The following is a 22,655-nucleotide window of genomic DNA, read 5'->3' as shown; positions in this document are numbered from 1 at the left end:
ATGTATGAAGATTTTCATTCCCTGATGATATTTAATCACTCAAAAGTGTAGAAATCAATCCTAAAATAGTGAGCTTTTATTAAAAATATAAAATATATTTTAAAAAACAATTTTGAGAAAGTATCAGTTGATTTTTATATAATTCTCCTATTTAAAAAACAAACATACAAACCCAGAATTATTTCTACTTAACAGCTAGGATACAGATTATTTGCAAGGACCTGTGCAAAGTTTAGTGTTTCTTTTCCCCCTTCTTCATTTTTTTCTCTTATTGATGTGTGTGTGCATGTTATATAATATAAATATAAATTATAAATATACATTAATAAATATAAGTAAAATATATAAAACATATAATACAAATATATCCGTTTCTTTTATTACGTGATTTTGGTGCTTAGTTAGGGGACATAGTTCCTTCCTTTCTTTGAGGTGTTTGCTGTGTCATTTAATCCAGAAAAATGATTAATTTTTAACCTTTTTATGGTGCTCAAAACTGTCTGTAGATGGCATTTTTAAAGTATATGTGCAGTGGAAGGCAACAACAGTGTTCTTTCATCAGAAATGTTGCGATTTGTCCCTTACCAACCCATGATGATCCTGAGCAATTTAATCTAAATAGACTTTACTACTTTCACACATGAATGGGCAACAATTGCCTTGGAGGTGCAAATGTGATGAACCGTTGACCATGTCAGTCAAAGGCAGAGGGTGTTCACAAAAGCCATAACATATGCAGGGAACATAGAGCTAAAGAGGTACTTGGCAGTTATAAAGGTTTGGGTCATTCACACACACACACACACACACACACACACACACACACACAGAGAGAGAGAGAGAGAGAGAGAGAGAGAGTAATGTACTATGATCTTTTCTGTAAACTAGATAGTGAAAATAGACATAAAGGTAATTATTGAAAACCAATTGCACAGAACTGCAGAACAAAAGCCATTTCCTTTTATGATGATAATTGAACAGGCTGCCTCGGCTTAGGAGGATAAAATGATTTCAAGCCTCTTTACATTGCTTTGATTAGGAGTTCCAAGATGTGATGTCTTAATAAAAAGAAATGTCCAGACCTAAACAAGGGCAGCTCCTGCTTCTCCTTCTCCGCAATCATTTTCTTCCCATCCCAATTTTTTTGGTTTTTTTTTTGTTATTTCACAATGGTCTTGGTCTTTACCAAGCTTAAAGCTGAACTATTCCAGATAACACTGGAGAAAATGGGCTTGTGATAATTTGTTTTGTCTTTATTATATTTGTGTACCACTTGATTTTCCAATGCAATAGGCCATTTCACAATAAGTTCAAAAATCAACTTTTTTGTTGTTGCAAAGGCAACAGTAAATGTTAGTTTTCAAAGGCAGGGGAGTACCAGGCAAATAGGCAGGAGTGTTTGGCAGAGTTAGGTAGGCAGAGGCAAAGTATCCTTTTTCAGAAATGTTTCACTTCGTGACTCATGTACTAAGAATAGAGTGTCAGTTAGCTAATAGGATTAGCTAATTTTCAGATAGGACATTGATAAACTGGTAGATAAGCTATCACATTTTATCTGAGAGTGTGCTTTTACTTTATGCTATCAGCAGTCTAATCAGTGAGATCCCCATAATTAACCCACAGATCCCCCTTTAAAATAGTTGATGACCCTCTAGGGTGGTACTGGAAGTTTTTGTTCCAAAGCCCCATACCTTCCTCAGTCCATAGCTTTAATCCTGCATATCCTCAGTTGCACTGTGATTCACATGTAGACCTATGCTATTCTGAGCCACATGTTCTTCTCCTAAGTTATAAGCCTTTGGTGCTGAACCATGTGGCTGTTGCATGCTTTGGAGGAACATCTGATGATACCCCATCACCACCACCACTGGTAGCCAAATGCAAAATGATTTCAAGTAGTGCTGAGCCCCCTGGAGGATGCTGGTGGATTTCAGCACAGATTTTATCATTTCACATCTAGCTATAGGACAGTCATGGCGAACCCATGGCACACAGAGCCCTCTCTGTGGGCACCCATGCCTTTTACTACTGATGAGAGGAGGGAAGGAGGGAGGGAGAGGAGGGAAGGAGGGAGGGAGAGAAGGCAGGAGGCAGCGACAATGGTACCATGGCACTCACCATCCACCTGCCGGTGAGAGCTGGGAGGAAAGGAGGAAGAGGAGGAAGAGGAAGAGGCAGGAGGAAGAGGAGGAGGAGGAAGAAAAAGTGGAGGTGGCCCTATGCCTCCAACCACCCACACACCACTGCTGAGAGCCAGAAGGGAGGAGGAGGAGGAGGAGGAGGAAGAGCAAGTGTGGTGGACAGTCTCAGTCTCTGATGTCCTCCAAGATCTACTACAAAGGAAGAGGAGGAGGAAAAGGAAGCAGTGGAAGCGTCAACAGTCCCATGCCACGAGCCACCTGCCCGCCACCAGTGAGAGCCAGGAGGATGGAGGAGGAGGAGGAGGAGGAGGAGGAGGAGGAGGAGGAGGAGGAGGAGAAAGTGGTGGTGGCAGCCCCATGCCTCCAAAGACCTGCCTGCTGCCAGTGAGAGAAGGGAGGGAGGGAGAGGAGGAAGAAGCAGGAGGAAGAGAAGGAGGAGGAGGAAGAAGAGGAAGCAGTGGCATTTCATCAGGGGGTTTGGTATTGCTCGCATAAGGCTGAGAGAGTGTGCCTTTGGGGTGTGTGTGTGTGTGTGTGTGTACCTTCAAGTCATTCCTGGTGACCCTAAGGTGAAACTATCATAGAGTTTTCTTGGCAAGTTTTGTCAGAAGGGGGTTTGCTATTGCTAACCTGAGGCTGAGAGAGTGTGCCTTGGGTTCCCCTACCCCTGGAGGTCCCCTACCAGAAGTCTTCCCAGCACCGAGTGACACCCAGTGTAGGAACACCACTGAGTTGGGGCACTCGGTCACTAAAAGGTTTGGCATCACTGCTATAGGGAATGAAGCCAGAGCTTTTCTAAGCTGGCCTGATTGCTGTGACAAGTACAATGACCATGTAGGGCAGCTTCAGGGGAGTATCTGTGTGTCAGGGTGGACTGTGAGAGCTGAGCATGGAGGAAGGGAATACCAATCCAAAGGATATCCACACACTTAAGGGAAAATTGTACCAAGGAAATGTCCCTAAGAGAATAGCTGGTGTCAGTTATCAAAGCCCAACACCCCTTCTGCCCATTCCACCTGAATATTTTTCTCATGTTTTGTTGGAAACATACTACCTATTTACTTAGCAATTATTTTTTACCATCCATATCTCTGGATAGGTTCCGTTTGCTTTGGACTATGTGAATCTGTTCATCTGGAGCTTGAATAAATCAGCCTGGCCTAACATGCATCCCAGTAAGATATTTACACAAGCTAACAGTCTTACTAAATGAAGAAAAGGTGGGAGACTCCCAGCAGCATGAGTTCTCTCAGTAACACACATTGGTCTCCTATTTTTTGTTCTGCTGACCAAAGCAAATATGAAAAACTGGGGATTCAGCAAGCATTATTTACTGCCTGAAATATTGTAAACTTTTGGTTAATATTATACTTTGGTGTCTACTATGGGTTTGCACATAACCACGATTTGGCAGGAAAACAGCCTAATATGATTCAGTTCACATTAGAAACTGCATAACCTGTATCACCCAAAGAAAATGAGTGATGTTGTTTTTCAAAAGCAATTCATTTGTGAAGGTACATTAAGTTATGCTGACATTAGCAATTGGTTCTAGGATCTGCTCATGAAACAATTCTTCTTCTACACATTAGGGCTAGACAGATTCACCATTAAAGATGATTAAAGGTCTAGAACTCTAGATTAGAACCATTATTATTGTAGAGTTATTGGCAAGGAGAACTAACTTTAATAGAATCATTCAGGGACCACTGTAACTGCCATGGTTGCAACTTATTGAATTCTGGTGTTTGTGTTTGGTTTGAGGCACAAGAGCTCTGGCTAAGAAATCTAAACATTATTTCCTAAACTGGAAGTTCTAGGATTCTATAGGAAGATGTTATAACAATGAAAGATGAATCATAGTGCTATGATTGTGATTGTGTATAGAGGATCCCTAGCATCCCTAGAATCAAATTATAATGGTTAGCATTACACAGTAGTTTAAGATGGACTTACAATATCCTACCTTCTGTAGTTTCATGTTTACAGTCATGAACAATCAAAAGTGACTGTAAATACCTACCTTTGCAGTCTGGCGATATCCTGACCAAAGTGTTTCTGAGGCACAGGAGACTGTAGTGCTGAGAAATGGCTTGGGCCCAGGGTACTTGGAGGACCGCCTCTCCCCATATAATCCGCCCCGCACTCTCAGATCGGGTGAGAGACATCTTTTAAGAGTTCCAGACGCTAGATATGCTTCTCTGTTGCAGCCCCACAGCTCTGGAACTCCCTCCCCAATGAGCTCCGTACTTCCACCTCCCTTGATATCTTTAAGAAGAACCTGAAAACTTATTTATTCTGCCAGGCTTTCCCCCCCCGTGAGCCTTGTTGTTATGCTTTTCCCCCTCCCAATGTTTTGCTGTATTCCATTCTACACAACCACTTGTATGGTTGTTTGTTGTTGTAATTGTTTTATTGTATTTTGTAATACTGTTGGGGTATGGGACTGTGATGGTTTTACCTGTTTTTATCCTTGTTGTACACCGCTGTGAACCTTGGAACAGTGGTATAGAAATAAAATTTTATTATATTATTATATATAAATGATGCCACCCGACTTAACGGGCCGGTGTTGTTGCTGGAGCAGAAGGCACCCTAGTCTCTGCAATTGCAGAGGCCTGTCTTGCCTCAGCAGCCTTTGGGAAGGCCCACCATTGGCTGCTGGGGTGGAAAGGGCAGCTCTTTTGCACTGGGTGTTGGGACTACATGTCTCAGATTGCATTGCAAAAGGGAAGAGAACATGATTGGCTGGCTCTGACCCCCAAGCACAGCCTATTGGTGGTAGGGGCCTGGGAGATGGTACCTCCACTCTTTCCAGGCCCCCTATTGATGGGCAGGCCTATTTAAGGCCACATCACTCACCATCCGGCACCATTTTAGCTTGGCTCTTCCACCCTCCCTCCCTTGGCTAGGATGTTTCTGTCACAACTTTGTTTTAGGGCAGCAGCATAGGTCCTGGATCTGGTGGGTGTGGTTTCCAGGGCTCCATAGCACTGGATCAAGAGTCCATTGGACCTAGGAGCACTGAGGGCAGGTGGTGTGGCCATTGCATGGGCCATATTGACTGAACATCTCCCAGTGACTAGGGGCTTATTGGAATATGTGACTGACCAGCTGCATATATGCAAGAGTGCGTTTCCGATGCCCGTATGTCATCCTGATGCTTGGTCGTGGTGTTGATTGATGTTTCCAGATCCAGACCGTATGCTTTGGGCCAACACTACCCTTTGTGCTGTTTGTTAATAAAGTTGTGGCCTTTTCCTCCAATTCTGTGTTGTTGTCTTATTGGGTGGCTTCCTTCCTGCAGCAAATTAGCTCTGCAACCCCAGTTATGGGGTGCCTTGGAACAAGCAGTTGTGGCAAGACCCCCAACGGATCTCTCCAATTCTCTGTTCTAAAGGTACATGGTGACCAGGAGGGTACTATGATGTCATTTTCTCTTCCTCCACTCAAAATTTGTTGAGCCATTTCTTGTTCCAGAATGCTAATTAGTGCCCCCTAATACCTTTTGGGAATACTCTGAACCATTTTGCCACAATCTCTGGCATTTTCATTCCTGCTCACCATAAAGTCACATACATTTCTCAATATTATTTTGGTGACTAGTGAGAGGAGGGCAGTCCAGTTCCCCTACACCAGGTAATTGGCTGTGTCTGCACTAGATAGTATATTCTTTATCTGCCATTTAAAAATGTAGTTAAAATATATAAAGTTGTAGCAGTGTGTGTGTGTGTGTGTGTGTGTGTGTGTACATACACACACACACCTAAACATACATGTATTCATGTGTGTATATACATAAACACACACAATCTTGGAGATAAGTCTCACTGAACTCAATTGGGTTTACATGTGAATATACAAGTATAACCTTACAATGTAAAACCAATAACTACAATTTAATTATGAACATGTATTCCAAAGTTCTTCACATTATAATAATGATCAATATACAGCCTATAATTGTTAAGGAAAATGCAACATGGGACATACAGTTGAAGAAATAAAACATGTATGTGAAAGTCACAATGACTAAGCAAAAGCAATTAAGAAGCCACACAGGTGAAAAAGCTAATGCAATTTAGAAGTCCTGAATGTCAAAGTCAGAATTATAGAATGTACGACTGGAAGCACCTGAGATTCATTAAGTGTACAAGGTGAAATGATGAAATACTTAAGTATGGGTTGAACTATGAGGACCAATCAAAATGAATGTACACGCCCACTGGGTGGAAACTGACTAGTGGGTGGTGTTTAACAATGGCTATAATAATTGCTATGTTTGCCAATGTATTTTGTGGGTAGTTGTGGAGTAGAGTGGGTAGTTTGGAGATTGTAGAGATTGTGATTTGTAGGGCATATAGTATTTTGTATATAGTAGAATAAAGTAGATATTTTGTATAAGACTACTGAGTTGTCTGGTGTCTTGGGTGAAGATACAAGTGCCAGCAGGGTCCTGGAGAAGTTAGAAGACTTCAGAGGAAGAAGAGTGAGAAGGCTTGGAGAGTTTGTCAGGGTCTTCAGCCTATTCTCTGAAACTCTGCTGCTTTGGAAGAAAGCATTAACCACTGACCAAAGCTGGTCAGCTCCGCTGCATAACAAGGTGGTGAGTTAGAGCCAGAGGTGAAGAGCTACAACTCCCATCATCCCTGACAATAAAATCCACAAGGCTGTGAAATTTGTAGCTTACCTTTTCTTTTTAAGATATGTCATCTTTCCATCTAAAGTTTCAGAAACAAGAAGATTTAAAAACAAGCTGAAGATACACTAATTTGCAGAGCCTGAAAGCTTGGGAGCTTATCTCTGCCTTACCAATTCTTTATAACCTCTCTTATCAGAATCTCTGGTATTCTTTTTCAACATTATATATTCAGCTTTCAATAATACACACCCCCAGGATAAATATGTAATCTAAAGCAGGAAAAAAAAGCAAGAAGGGATCTAGATAATATTACAAATATGTTGAGTTATAAGGAGTGATTGCATTTTGTACTTGAGCATCATATGATGTTCTGTCATTCACAGAAAACAATGAACACAACAGCAACTGTCTGCCATGGACAGTATTATCTCCATTTCTGCCACTTGCCATCTTTTCATTTCTATACCCAACCATATTCATATTTCATTCATTTGTATATCTAGCCATATTTCTGCTGCACAGTTCAGTATTTACAAAGGCTTGAGGATTTCAGTGAGTGGAACAAGAACCTTAAATCCAATTCTCTATCATATTCCTGCTGTTAAGAATCTCAGTTATTTTAGTCAGCCTTCTATAACATGGTTTTCTCCATCTACAGATGTGAAAAAACCCCAATTTGAATTATGTTGCAAATCCTACCTTCATTGCTGAGCATCCTTAATTCATACCTGTTTGCATTTTTACCTTTTTCTCCATCCTCTTATGGAAATTCATATGCATTTTAGGTTTCCTAATAATTTCCACACTTATTTAAGTGCTTGTACACCTGTGTGTGTGTATTTGTGCAGATCTTCTATTGAATAAATGTGTTTGTGAATATTTCTGAAAGTAGCCATTTTAGTTATTCACATTTTTAATGTGTACAAGGGTTTGCATGCATGTGCGCACATGTACATCCATTGCAATATGTTTGCACACCCACACATACCACAAGCCTTGCCAGTGTGCAAATTTATGATGCAAGGTGTGCTCTGGCCCGATATAAACGGGCGCTATGAGGTGCCCCCGTCACATGCGAGGGGCAGCGCATTCAAACGGCCCTCGCCCCTCACATGTGACGGGGGCGTAAAAATGGCAGCGCCCTATACACATGGGTGCCACCATTTTGATGTCATGGACGCCTAGCATCCGCATGTCTCAGCGCCTTCATGACACCACAGAAAGAAACCCCTTTTTGCAGCTTCTTTTTGTTGCGTGAGGGAGCCTCATGGTTTGTCTGCTGCGGCTCCCTCGCGCAGCAAACTAGAGCAGCAGCATATCACCCTTTTGGGTCGTCTGTATCCCACCCTCTGTCTCCCAATAAGTTTGAGCAGGTGCAGCATGTGTGAATTCAGTGAGAAAGCAAAAAGCACTGAAATTCTTTTCCATCTATACCTCCAGTTGTATTGCACAAATGCCCAGATCCAATAGGACCACTGGTAGACCATAGGGCTCTCCAAATATGCCAGTTTTTGGAGGGCAGTGGCTACTTCTCTGCCCACCCAGTTTGAAAAGGTAGCCATAGAAACCTGGGCATTGCTCTGCACTCCCACTCACTGATTGGCATTGGGAGCATATCCAGGAATGTATGGCAGCCCTAGTTCACCAAAAGGCAAAGGCATTGCCAAAAGAGATACAGAATGTCTTCCAAAATGTTTTTAGTAGTTTAGCTTCTGACATAATCAGGAGTTCTGTCAGCATATGTGACTGACAGAATTCTGCCTAAAACTCGAGCCATCTCTAGCTATCATGGCCAGTGGTTTGCAATCATGAGAATTAAATTCCCATGCATTTGCAGGCCATCAAGCTGGGGAAAGCTGGTTTAGGACACCTATTCCATATATAGGTTGCTTTGTCTTGCTTTAACAACCATATTCTAATATTTAATCATCCTGATGTAATCCATGAATAGGATGGCTTTCCTGTTCTTAACTGCCATATGTATATATATTTCAAACAGCAATTGTCTTGCTCAATAAGATTCCTGTTGGCTGCATTATTGAGAAGGATGGCTGTATGTGAAGGGATCTTGTAGTCCTTTGAGATTAACTGAGTGAAAGATGTTGCAGCATAAGCTTTTGTAGACTTGGTGCTTGTCAATATGGATAATTTATTCCAAATTCGGCCTCTCCCAGGCTCACTGCATCCTGTTTGCATGACATAGGGCCAAAACTCTGGATCAAGTCTAGATTGTCTTCATGACACTCCACAATTTGAGGCTTCTTCCCCCTAACCCGCATTTAAATAACTTACCTTTTGCTGTCAGTTTTTGGCTGTCTTCACAACAACAGTAGCTGCTGTCTTCACTTGTGGTCCCTGTGAGCTGCCCAGCACCACCACAGGTCAGGATAAAGGTCTGAGGTCAGGATAAAGAGTCCAGTGTTGATAGCATGGCTAGGTGCCTTGTTCTGACCTCAGCAGTGGTGCTGGGCAACAAACTGGGACCACATGGGTAGGCAGCTGGTCATTATTTGCTGTAAGAGCCAAAGGAGTGCCATAAGGCCTTGGCACCACAGCTATCACACCCTTTCTGGGGCGCAAAAAGGAGCCATATTTTGCAGCTCCTTTTCACATCCTGAAGAGGCCATATTGGGGCTGCAGTGTGCGGTTGCAATGGCCCCAATCTGGCTGGAAAAAGGGGCAGCTGGAGGCTATCCCTTCGGGGATGTCTGCACAGCCTCTGAGCCTCAAAGGTGTTAAAAGATCTTTTTGCATACTGATATTCTAGACTCATATGGCTTTGTTTCTCAATTGAGAAGGATGGTTTACTTATCTTTGTTTAGGCATTCGGTTGTCTAAGAGTAGTAATTCTGACAATATCATTCTAGGCCAGTGATGCAAACAGTGGATATCACTGGATTCATAAAGTGCCCAACGCTTTCTAGTACCATCAAGGATCCCATGCCTCCTCCACATTCCAAATTTTGAGGAGACAATTTTGTTTGTTTTGCTTAAAAAATGGTCAACATCATATCTCTCCCTTGAAATCTGGAAGGAGACATTTGATTGTTTGTTTCACTTTAAAAACGGCCAGCCTCATCTCTCTCCCTAAAATCTCTCTGTAACTACTAGCCATTTCTCTCTATCTGAGATCTTTCACTTTTTAAAATCTTGGACTAGGATTTTTTCAGTATAGAACATGGATATGTGAGTCAGGTGAGAAGATTCTAAAAAGGACCCCAACATAGCAAAGTGGCTCAAAGCACTCTTCCCCCTTCCAAGCATTTTGTTTTCCATATTTGTTGACAGTGGATTCTGTCTCTATAGCTTGAAGCAGCTCTCTTGCTATACCATCTATTCCTGGTGATTTATTTCTCCCAAGTGCTCCAGGTACAGCTTCTATTTTAATTTCTAAAATTGAGAGTTCATCTTCAAATGGTTCTTCCCTAAATGATTCTGTCATCCTTTCTTTTTTATATAGTTCTTCAATGTAATGATTCCACTTGTTTTTCTGTTTGTACTAGGTCATGTAATGTCTTCTCCTGCTGGTCATAAAGCATCCCCACTGTTGGTTTAAATTTACCTTTCATTTGTCTGATCATATGGAAGAAGTCTCTTCTTCTTTTTGTGTTGCCATCTTCTATTTCTCTGCATTGCTTATTATAGTAGTTCTCTCTGGCCCTGTGCAGAAGCTATTGCACAGTTGCATTTAGGGTTCTGACGCTATTTCTATCACCTTTCACTTTTGTTTTTCTTCTTTCCTTAACTGCCTGAAGAATTTCCTCTGTCATCCACTGAGATTTTTTTCCCCTGCAGAGGTCATATTTTTGCCTTCCTCGCTGACAGTGTCCCTGGCTTCAGTCCAGAGTTCTTCTGGCCCCCAGTCAATTAGGCTTAATAGTGCAAATCTATTTTTTAAAAAAATCTTCAGATTCTATGGGGATGTTCTTCAGAATGATTCAGAATGATTTTTGCAGAAAGAATGGAATTTCACCATCTTCTACCAATGATATAGTCTTGTGATGGTGAACCTAGGGCACGCAATGCCATTCTGCCTGGCACATGGCGGGGGGAGGAGGAAGAGAGGTGCACTGCTTCTACCTCCTTCCCGTCCCTTCCCGACCTCCATATGCCTTTCTGGAGGCAGTTGAAGGCCAGGGATGCATGGGACGAGGAGGAGGCCTGTTACTCTTCTTCCTCGCTCGCCCCTTCGGTCCTTCAGCTGTCTTTGGAGAGGCAGCTGAAGGTCTGGAAGGGTGGCAGGAAGAAGGATTGACCCTGCCCCCGGCACCGGGTAACACCCAGTGCCAAAAGACCTTTTAGTTTGGGCACTTGGCTCTTAAAAGGTTCACTGTCACTGATATAGTCTATTTGATTTCTATATCAGCCATCAGGTGATGTCTATGTATACAGTTGAATCTTTGGTTGCTTGAAAAACATTTGTGAAGAATGCACTTTTGGGCTCACAAAATTCAATCAGTTGCTCTCCTGCTTCATTGCTTAACCCTAGGCCAAATTTTTCTACAATCTTTTGTTCCTGTTCTTATTTTTTCATTCCAATCAACTATGTTTAACAAGAAGTTCTGTTTGGTGGATGATCAAGTTCTTCTTCTGCCACTGTAGTTGTAGCATTAACTTGGATTATGGTTATGTTGCTGGGTTTTCTGTGAAGTTTTTTTGGCAGACTTTACCTTATATCTTTTAACTGCTTTTGCTTCATTTCTCCTCATTATAAATGCCACCTGATTTCTTCTCAGATTTCTCCTCAGATTTTCATTTCCTAAGTAAAATACTTAAATTATCTTACTTAAAAGGTCCCGTTCCTGTCCACTTTAGTTCACTCACCACAAGTATTACAGGATTTATGCATTATTTTCTTGTATTATTATGTATAGCTTCCCTTGTTTCATGCTTTTCACATTTCATGTTCCTATAATACGTTTTGTGCAGCTTCAGACTTTGAATCTTTGGTTGCTTGAAGAATGCTTGTCTTGAGGAATGTCTTTCACATCTGACCATGTCAATAGCTGAATGTCTTTGTGGCTTAACTTCAATTGTGTCATTATCCAGAATGCTACGTGTAGTTGTCATCTGCTGAATCCCAGTACCTTGCTGAGTGCTTAGAATTTCATTTCCTGGAACTATATCTTTGTTTCATTTTGGATTATCTCATCGTAGGTTTTCATTTTCATTGTGCCTTCCTCTGTGCAGTACTAACAAGTATTAGTTATGGTGCCATTGTGTCTGAGAGATCCTCTTCCAGTGGCACTCCCCACCTCTCTCTCATACATACACTACTCTTGCTATCCAGTAGCTGTCTGATATGTTTAGTCTGGCTCCTCAGGAAAAACACTTCTGCTATCAGCATAGCCTCTTGCCTCACAGGAACATGCAATCCCACCACCATGGAAAGGTAATGCCATAATTAGTTCTAATTACAAATTCACCAATGCATATTTTTAAATCCAGCATTAACTGAGCAAACTAGTAAGTTAGGGAAAATAACCAAAAGAATTGTGAATAAATAACTTAACTTATTATTTAGTGAGCTTATTCCAGGCTTTGCACAAGTTTTAATTAGTAAAGTAAGCTATCATTCAGGTTTCATCTGTCCCTGAATTCTGCCTCAAGACTCTGCCTCTTCTCTTCCATAGATTTGAGTGATATTCATATGACTTTTCTATACAAGAAAGTTCCCTGGGCTAATCAGGTATTTTGCCCATACACAGGGATAACAGGCTGGCACAACCTGGCAAAACCTGACAGTCCTTCCCCCTGAAGTGTTTCAAATGCATGAGGGCAATAGTGGCTGGTGACTTCCATGTCAGTCTGTTCCATCTTTTCATTTGAATTTTAATGGTGATTCCTTCATACGGAATCCTATTCCCCAAATAGTTTCAGTACCTTGTATAGCTTCTTTCACAGCAGTCCCGTCAACATGGAAGCCAACAATCACCTTTGCATGAGCATGTCTGCATGTGTGGTAAGGAGTCATTGGAGATTATCACATGGAGAAAAGGAATGGGAGAGAAGCAGGATACTCCAACCCTTATTGTGAGATTGTGCGAAGATTATCATACAACGTCCTTCAATGTCACACTCATCCATCCTTCTCCCATCAATGAAGTGGAATGGTCCTGTCACTTTTCATTATTAGTAATTTCCCATTAATGAAAAGGGACAGGACCATTCCACTTCATTGATGGGAGAAGGATGGGATGAGTGCAACATTGTGGGACATCATGTGATAATCTTTGTGCAATTGCAAAACAAGGATGGGAACATCCTGCTTCTCTCCCATCCTTTTTGTCCATGTCATAATCTCCATACACATATTCCTTTCATGTTTGAGGTGGTAATAGATGTTAAAATGTACTAAAAAAAATAATTCAGTATTGGCATTGTGTAAAGCAAAATCATACAAGAAATTTACCACAAAGCCAAAAATAATTCCTTGTAGGGTTATTTTAACCAAAGAAGGTTAAAATATGATAGGAGCAACTTGAAGACATCAAACCATCTTGGAAGAGCTGATGTATTGTCAAAAGAATGCAAGGACAATATACAGAAAGTATTTTTGGCAAAGCCAAACGATTTATACAGAAGTTTAAATGCCCTGATTTACAACAGCACGCAACATTTTTAATTTGAACCATTAATTTCTATCATTCTGTTCCATATTTGGTCTGTTCTACTTTCCAAAAGAACAGTGCAGTCTCATTGCTTAGATTTCCAATTAAACTGAGTTAATGTGATTATTTACAATTGCCTATACTCTTAATGATAGAAAATGACAGATTTATATTTTAAAAAGTTTCCATATGTGTAATTATGGTACTATTCCTCAATAAATATACTGCCCATATTTACTTGTTTACAGTCTAAGAAATGTATCAGTTTACAAAACATTTTAGATTTATTGACAAATTTATTTTGCACGGAAATTGTCATTTAATTTAAAAATTTGAAACCAGCATTTATATTTGTAATTCCAAACACATTTACCTAAGAGTACATTTAATTTGCTAAATTGGACTGAAATCTGTATAGAATCATGTGACAGGATCATGTGATTAAAGATTTATATTGAAGCTGCCCACACAATCCCATGTAATGTCTACTAAGGATGGAAAAAATATTCTAAATGTTCATGAAGAACATTCTGAACTGAGAATTACCACACTTTGGATTTATTATGTCCATATCTTACAGGTAGCTTTTTTCCTGCCAAGAAAGTCATTTTCTGTATAGGAAACAATATCTTCTATGCAGATTTTTCTTCTTTATCGTCTTCTTTCTATCCTGTCTTTTTCCTGGTTTCCTTATAATATTTTTTTTAAAAAAATAAAATTTACAAGATGGCAAAGCTAAAACATTAAACAATTAAATAAATAAAATCAGATTAAAACATACATCATTAAACACACATGCACACAAACACCAGAACATGCAGCATGCAGACCCTCCCACACACACACTTGCACACCAATTAGCAAGGTATTTATGCACAGAAAATCTTGCTTCCTGAGCAGAAAAATATATGTCAGTTTTAGTAAGTCCACAACTGTGAATAGTCTTTGAAAAACGCAATTTTGAAGACTTTTATAAAGCGGGAAGAAAACTGCTAAAATATTCATTGTTTCCTTTTAAGATGATATTAGTGATCAATTACATCCCTAACATCTACTCAGAAATAAATTCCATTGTGCTCATTGGGGCTTACAAAGAAGCAAACAGGCATGGGGCATGCAACCAAAATCACTTTTAATGATACACAGTTATAGCAACTTCAGGCAACTCTGACTGCCGCAGTTCCTTCCCATGGGATCCTGTGATCTGGAATTTTCTGAGGTACTTAAAAATCCCTTCTTCCCTGAACTACAGCATTTGAGTTCAGCGGTTGATAATGTATACATAAATCACTAAACTACAAATCCCAGGATTTCACAAAATGGGCTGTGACAGATAATATACTCTTAAGTTCTAACTCAGAACATCTAGGACCCCTGGAAATAGAATTAGGTTTAAAAACAACCTATAATCCCTCTTCAATGTTTAAAAGGAAAATGCCAAGAGAATAGTGTGTGCTCTCCACACTTGGAAGTTGCCCATATCGGGATTTCAGTTTATAATCCACCAGTGCCACCAACTGTGAAGATTCCTCTCAGGCAACCCTACCATTGTGGTCAAAGGTGAGGTTTCTATCCTTTAATCACCAAATGTGAAGATTTCCATGGTGCTCATTGCACTCAATAAGTGTGAGGGCTTTCTCTGATCTCCACTACTATAACCAGTGCAAAGATTTCCTCCTGCTCCCTTTATATAATGCTAACTGCAGGAACCATCCTGATGTCAAATGTGTATAAATAAAAACAAAAACAAATATTTATTTACCAAATTAAACATACCAAAGTAGAATAGATATTTATTATATTTACAACACCACAGTCTCTATCTTATATTCCTCTTAAGCTAATTTAGATCCTTACCAATCACAAATTAAATATCCCTTCTCTCACTCCAACCCTAGTCTAACCCAAACCCCTCTCAAATTGTTATCTTACTTCACAGACCTAGTCTGACTGAACTCCACCCTCAAACTGGACTCACAATTCACATTCTCTCAATCACCAGCCTCACGTGGATCTCCTTACACATACTACCACCAACATCCACTTTAACACTCTGTTCTCACCACTGTTCTAACACCTGCTTCCTTGTTCTCTTAATATCAACACATTAAACCCCCAAACATTTTCAAATTCAAACCCACAACATCCCAGCTCACTGTTCTGAAGGATATTAACATAGAAATTAGTCTCATTGAACTCAGTGGGGCTTTTCCTTGGTGGACATGTTTAAGATTGTACAGCTAATCTGGATTTGCAGGGTTTTGCTATAGCATAAACATGCCGAACTTTGTAAATGTCATAATGTTAAAAAGAAATTCCTCCCATCATTTTAAACCTAAAATTGTGCCACCTGATTCTATCCAGCCTAGCTTTTGTCTAAGCCTGGCTATTTAAAAGCCAGCTTTTTATTTTATTTTTTGTGCATCATAAATCTTCACTTTCTGCCATTCAAAATCTTGGAATGACTAGGTTATCTTCTCTGCCTTCTTCGATTAATACCACTCAGATGCCAAAGAAGACTCCTATGTTATTGAATGCCTTTAATTTTTTATGTATTCATCCTTTTTGCACAGACGACTCTTTTCATTGCAGCAAATGTTTTGCCTGCCATTTTGGAAAGCCACAGAGAAACACCGCCACCCACTGCCCCATTGTGCAGGTTAAATGATTATATCACAGCTCCAAAGCAATCAGGCCATCCCAGGTATAGCTGTGACATCTTTATTAAGCCCTCTCGCCCCCAAGATCTCTTCAGTGATGGTAAGGCCTGGCTTCAGTTTGAGTGAGATGGAGTATGATGTTTGCTTTCTGGAATAAATTGGCTCCAACTCTCCAGTATCTTCACATGTCAGATTTTGCCTTTCTGCTTCCAGGCATTCCATTTCAGCAGCATCGTGTTAGTAGTTAACTGCTGAACAACCCATTGCCTGAGCTATATGTAGAAACCCAGCAGCTAACTGTGAATGGCTGTCCTCCACAGCTAGCATTTATAAGACAAGGAGAGTGATATCAGCAGCTTCTAAATTCCACTACACAATATGAGCAACATTGAAGAAGTCAGACCATTAGGCAGAGTGCCTCAGACATTTCATTCTCTTTCCCCCCTCAACACCACCCCTTTGTCATAGCATTAATGTATTTTAAATTTGTTTGATGGAAAACCTTTGCATTTCTCTTACCACAAGGACATTGCTTTCATTTTGCTGACACAGGAGTCATTAAAATTCCACTCATAACTTCAGCTAGATGCAGATCATTTTATGTAATTTCTTTCTAAGAACAGTATGGTTCTCAAACCCTAGCATTAAGTATTTGGGTTTTTAATTGCAGTCTTATGTTAAATTTTTAATGCCTGTATGCGCGAGTGTGTGTGCGTGTGTGTATATAAAATGTATTGTTCAGAATTGCAGAGTTTGAAAAGAACCGTGGGCTACTTTCTTGTGCATTGCCAATTTTCTTTCGAGTCATTGGCATTCAAACTACATGAGGAATAAGACATGAGGTGCTGAAGTGTCATGCTATTAGAAATTACTGCAAGGCCCTCTCATTTAAACCCACACCAGCCTGACCAATTCTGGACCTCTTGATATTTATAAATAATAAAGGGGAAAATTACTAGCTTTGCTCTGAAATACTCAGCAAATTACTAAGCACTGTTCTCACTCATGTAAAATTAATTCACAAGTCTGGGACTGGGCATTGCTTCCCTATAAGAAATTGCATTGTATCTCACATGCATTGAATATAGGGCTTAAGGAAAAAAATCAATAAAAGAAATTTAATATAGCTAGCCTCCCTTCGACAATAAAAAATCAATGCTCTTTTTAGAAGGTACCCAAAGAAGCAGGTTTATTTTCAACATTAATCTGGATGCTAGTTTCATAGTAATTGATTTTTTTAATACTTAATCTGTCAAAAAAGTATAACAAGCAATGATTACTTGTTATTTTCCAGATTCATAAAACTGACTTATTCTAAAGGGATTGTTCATTTGTTCTCCCTTTCTTTCTCCACTCCTGAGTTACATTTGTCACTGAAACAACTGCAAATTGTTCGTGTAATAATAGCAGTATTAGAAACAGCATCCCAAACAATCCTTCCAAGTAAAATGATCTAAATAATTGTGCATTACATGTTTATGGCTAAAAACAACAAATATTGCTAAACTATCTCCACTGGCTAAATATGAAATATGGTTCACTGGGCCAAAGGAGACTTCATTTTGAAACATTGATCATGCAATCTTACCCCATTCACCCTTGGTGTTAGTTCTGTACACTTACCCAGTGTGCTGTAATGTCTAGATACCTGGAATGAAGCCTCATTGAAACCAACGGTCCAAAAAACACTGCAGAAATAATGCAGTTTGATACCACTGACAGAGAAGGTGAAATGTCTCACAAAAGTTCAGTTCCCAATATTTCCTTGTGTTGAGCCAGAGGTGTTAAACTGTTCTCAAACTGGATTATTCCTACAGTGTGTTTTGGACCAATGAGAATGATGCCTGATTTACTTTTGTTATGTCTAGGATTGTACTATTAGATCTCAAGCCTTGCATAAAATCTGATTGAACCCAAAGAGATCTAACAAAGATTAACATGTCTAGATTGGAGCTGTAAGAACATTGTCAAAAGATAAAAGAAAGCTTAATTAGTTGATTTTGCTAAATTCCCAGTTCCTGGGTCTGGTCACATCTTAAATGTCTTGTTTAACTGTATCTTTGTAGAACTGAATTCCAATATTTCAATCACTTCAGATAAATTGACAATCAATATGTTGGTTCTTGATTTTACCACATGCTATAGACTGTGTCATATACAGTCAGCTCTTTGCAGTATATATTGTTGCTGCCAACCATACAGTAACAGTATATACCCCGGTTCCAGAGCAGTTTGGAGTTTCAGCAATACCCAGAAGCATAAACTCTACATAACTGCATTGCATCATAACTCTAATATTGAAAAACCGCATTGCAAATGCTTACTGGTTCTCCAAGACCACCATATAAATGCTAGTCCATTTGTAAGCATCTGGAGCTTCCATTATCATAAACTTCCTGCCATAAATAATTGTGGCAGCCAGAGCTGGAGCCAAATTAATATATTACCATATGAAAAAGAGGCACATAGTTCTCTTTTCAGTAGCATCAACTCATGCAAAGCTCTAAACACCATCTAAATGCACAAATCTTAGAACTGTCATGCTGGTAACAAGCTTAGGGTAAGATATTCACTGGGAAACTACCAAAGGTCACAATGGATGCAGTCAACACTTAATAGGTCCACAGGTGTGTTAAAATGTACACTGAAAGAAAGACAGTTTAGATATTTGAGTTAGACATAAATCATTTTTGTAACCAGATGTTATATGCCACCACCTTCCTATCCCATTTTTGTCTCTCTTCCTTCCCTGATCTCTCTTTCTCATATAGACAACTGGATAATTTGTCCTTCTTTCTCAGAACATTTTCCAGGCATCAGTCCTGACAATTTAAAATGAGACATTTTACAACTCTTCACCATTGATACACTGGCTTCTAACTAGCCTTTATAATTTACAAAATAATCCAGTGTGCTCTTACATTCACATCAGGACCACAAAGGCATTCTTGTGGCAGAGTGCTAGCCCAACTGTTTTCACTGGTGAAAAGTGAAATAATACTCTCTCCTCAAACTTGTGTGGAAGACACAGCCAATACAAACCGGCTTCAGGCCAGGATACGGAGTTGAGACTGCCATAGTTGCCTTAGTTGATGATCTCCGGCTGGGCATCAACAGGGGAAGTGTGACCCTGTTGGTGCTCTTGGACCTCTCAGAGGCCTTCGATACCATTGACCATGGTATCCTTCTGGAATGCCTGAGAGAGTTGGGAATTGGGGGTATTGCTTTACAGTGGTTCCAGTCCTACCTCTCGGGCAGGTTCCAGATGGTGTCACTTGGGGGACAGTTATTCATCCAGGAGGGAGCTCAAGCCGGGCGTTCCTCAGGGTGCTATTCTGTCCCCAATGTTGTTTAACATTTACATGAAGCTGCTGGGTGGGATCATCCGGAGACATGGGGCATGGTGTTATCAGTATGCTGATGACACCCAAATATGTTTCTCTATGTCTCCGACTACTGCAGTGACTAAAGATGGCATCTCTCCTCTGAATGGCTGTCTTGCGTTGGTAATGGACTGGATGAGGGAAAACAAACTCAAGTTGAATCCAGGGAAAACGGAGGTACTTGAGATAGGGAATCCCAGTCCGGGGAAGGAGTTCCATCAACCAATCCTGGATGGAGTCACACTTCCCCTAAAGGACTGTGTTCGAAGCCTGGGAGTACTTCTGGATTCATCTCTCCAGCTGACATCACAGGTGGAGGCGATCACGGGAACTTCTAGGAATGACCATATAACACCGGTCTTGAAGTCCCTGCACTGGCTGCCTATTAGTTTCCGGGCAAAGGACAAGGTGTTGGTGATCACCTTTAAAGCCCTACATGGCTTGGGCCCAGAGTACTTGAAGGAACGCCTTAATAATAATAATAATAATAATAATAATAATAATAATAAGCTTTATTTATATACCGCTTTTCCAGCATGATCAAAGTGGTTCACATCATATCAAATATATCACAAGTACAAAGAATAAAACAACTGTTAAAAACATCATATAAATGATCTTAAATATCTTAATCACAGGCCAGACATCTAAGGTAACTTCTGTGAGGGGATAATTTTCTTTAAGAAGAGTCAGGAGGGTATGCTAAACGGAAGAGATGAGTTTTCAGGAGTTTCTTAAACACATGCAACGTGGGACTAAGTCGAATCTCTTCTGGAAGTTTGTTCCAATATTTCGGAGCTACCGCTGAAAACGTTCTTTGGTGAGTTGTTTCCAGTCTCACCTTGGGGTACTCAAGTATGTACTTCCCTGATGTTCTGAGAGTGCAAGGCGGATTGTGTAGGGAGAGGCGTTCCCTCAAGTAACTCGGGCCCAAGGCATATAGGGCTTTATAGGTAATAACCAACACTTTGTATTGAGCCCGGAAGCTAATTGGCAGCCAGTGGAGAGATTTTAAAACAGGTGTTATATGGTCTGACCTTGAAGTTCTGGCGACCAATCTGGCTGCAGCATTTTGGACTAATTGAAGTTTCCGAACCTGGTACAAAGGTAGCTCCATGTAGAGCGCATTGCAGAAATCTAAGCGAGAGGTTACCAGTGCATGTACAATTGTTTCAAGGTCCTTTCATTCCAGACAGGGACGCAGTTGGCGTATCAGCTGAAGCTGATACCAAGCACTCTTGGCCATCGCATCCACTTGAGATGATAACTGCAGGGATGAATCCGCCCTGTACACTAAGGTCCTCTGGAAGGAATCTACTACAGCCAAAAAAATCTAGGTTAACATCAGTTTCCCAGAGGGCCTTCTCTACTACTGCTCCTAAACTATGGAATGACCTGCTGGAGGAGATTCGTCACATTTCCACTTGGACAGCTTTTAAGAAAGCACTCAAGACGGATTTCTTCCGGCAAGCCTTTCCAACTTAGTTACCCTCCCCAGATATAGAGATATTGTCCCCTCATTTGTCTATTCTTCCCCGCCTATGTTTCTGCCTTTTTTAAAATGCTTTAAATGCTTTTAATGTTTTTATACCACTATTGTTTAATTCTGTTTTAGTACTGGGTATAGGGGGGCAGTAGGTCTAGGGTTTGATTTTTAACTCTATTTTAATTGATGTATTTTATTGTTGTAACCCGCCCGGATTCTTCGTGATTGGACGGGCTATAAATAAATCTTTATTATATATTATTATTGTTATCAACTTTGGTTGCTTCATCAGCTGCAACCCTACCTGGACCGAGGGGACCTTGAAGCATTGGTACATGCTCTAGTAACCTCTCATCTTGACTTCTGCAACACGCTCTACATGGGGCTACCCTTGTGCCAAGTTTGGAAGCTTCAATTAATTCAAAATATGGCATCCAGATTGGTCGCTGGTACTTCTAGGACTGACCATATAACACATGTACTAAAAAATCTTCACTGGCTGCCAATTAGCTTCTGGGCACAGTACAAGGTGTTGGTTCCTTTAAAGCCCTGCATAGCTTGGGCCCAGGTTACCTGCACGAATGCCTCTCTCCATATAGTCTGCCCCACACTCTCAGAACGTCTGGGAAGTCTCTATTACAGATACAGAAAACTAGACTAACATCAGTTTCTCAAAGATCTTTCACCTCGATTGCTCCAGAGCTCTGGAATGACCTGCTGGAGGATATCCGTCCTGTTACCACCTTAGACGCTTTTTAAAAAGCCATTAAGACGGATCTCTTCCAGCGGGCTTTCCCACCAGAGCCGACTTGATCAATATGCTTATCTTTCTCTCTATGCCTGACTGTGTAAGAGATGAACCTGAATCCTAATTCTGGTTTGGCAAGTGTACTGTTTTATATTGTATTGTATTATACTGTATTATTGTGTTATAGGAGGGTTATTTTAAGAGAATTTTAATGTTTGATATTTGTATAATAGTATGTGATTTTGTTGTGATCCTGCCTCAATCTGTAGGGAGAGGCGGGAAATAGAAATAATACATTATTATTATTATTAATATTATTATTGACTTCCAAGAAGCAGATAGATAATTTCAAAACCTATCTTGGCTAAAATGCTTTGTAGATGCATTGTAGATTAGATACAATGCGATTTAAAAAATAGTGTTGTGAAATCAAATAAGAACAGCTTTACTATTGTACCATTTTTTATGAATTATCCAGTATCTTACAGCAAATCTTATTAATGCTTACATGGACATAAACCCCACTGACTTTCTTTTTCCTCCTTGTAAAGACTGTCTTCTGTAGAAATTTTCCAAGAGATAGTGGTGTTTGTTTCAATAAAAAGGAGAGGTGGAAATTAGTCTCATGGCACTTTTAAGACTAATTGGTTTATTTAACTTTATGCTTTCATGGATTACAGACAATGGTAAGAAATAGGCTGTAGTCTGTGAAAGTTGGTACCAAAATTAATGGGTAAGTCTTGAATATCCCACAGATTCCCTTTTCCTTTCTTTCTCTTTAGTAGCAGTGAATCTCTCAAACCACTTATGTCAGTTAGTCCCCTTATTTTCATTGAATTGCCACGTTCCAAAATAGACATTTGCCTTCTTCCAATCATATCTTTAGACTATAGCTTTTCTACTCTTTATGCTGTTTGTTGCACTGGTAGTGTCAATAATGTTAAATATTTTGTTACATGAATAATATGTCAGTGTTTTATTAAT

General features: G+C 40.1%; 1 pseudogene; it reads left to right on the top strand.

The window, feature by feature from the left end:
• Window positions 1-12,700: 12,700 nt before the first annotated feature.
• The window catches only part of LOC149311288 (uncharacterized), a 50,689-nt pseudogene continuing 40,734 nt past the window's right edge, over window positions 12,701-22,655 (top strand).

The sequence above is a fragment of the Sceloporus occidentalis genome, unplaced genomic scaffold, assembly GCF_023333645.1.
Source record: "Sceloporus occidentalis isolate IW3139 unplaced genomic scaffold, rSceOcc1.0.p SCAF_6, whole genome shotgun sequence".
Lineage (NCBI taxonomy): Eukaryota > Metazoa > Chordata > Lepidosauria > Squamata > Phrynosomatidae > Sceloporus > Sceloporus occidentalis.
This window is presented reverse-complemented; position numbering and strand designations above follow the sequence as displayed.